We start from the raw sequence: 329 nt of genomic DNA on the forward strand, positions 1-329 counted from the left end.
TGCGCGCGCACACGCGCACACGGATGGCTAGGCTGAGGACAATTCCCCCATTCAAGATGCTGCCCGGGCAGGTTCTCCCAGCCGCTTGGGAAGGGGAGGAGGAACCTCCTGCCTGTCTTCTCCCAAGCAGGAAGAAGGGACGGGGTCAACCCCCCACTCAAACCGCCCCGTTTTCTTTCTTGCCCAAGGAGATCTCAGTTTCCTCCTCTTCCAATGTCTGCCCTCCCTCAGGGACAGGGTCCCGCCTGGTTGAACGGAGCAGCCTTTCGCACTGGACCCCAAATCACAGCTGAGGCCCCTCCCCGCCCAAGGAGCCTTGGGCAGTGATT

Source organism: Carlito syrichta, unplaced genomic scaffold, assembly GCF_000164805.1.
Source record: "Carlito syrichta isolate Samal-C Ts95f unplaced genomic scaffold, Tarsius_syrichta-2.0.1 Scaffold288059, whole genome shotgun sequence".
Lineage (NCBI taxonomy): Eukaryota > Metazoa > Chordata > Mammalia > Primates > Tarsiidae > Carlito > Carlito syrichta.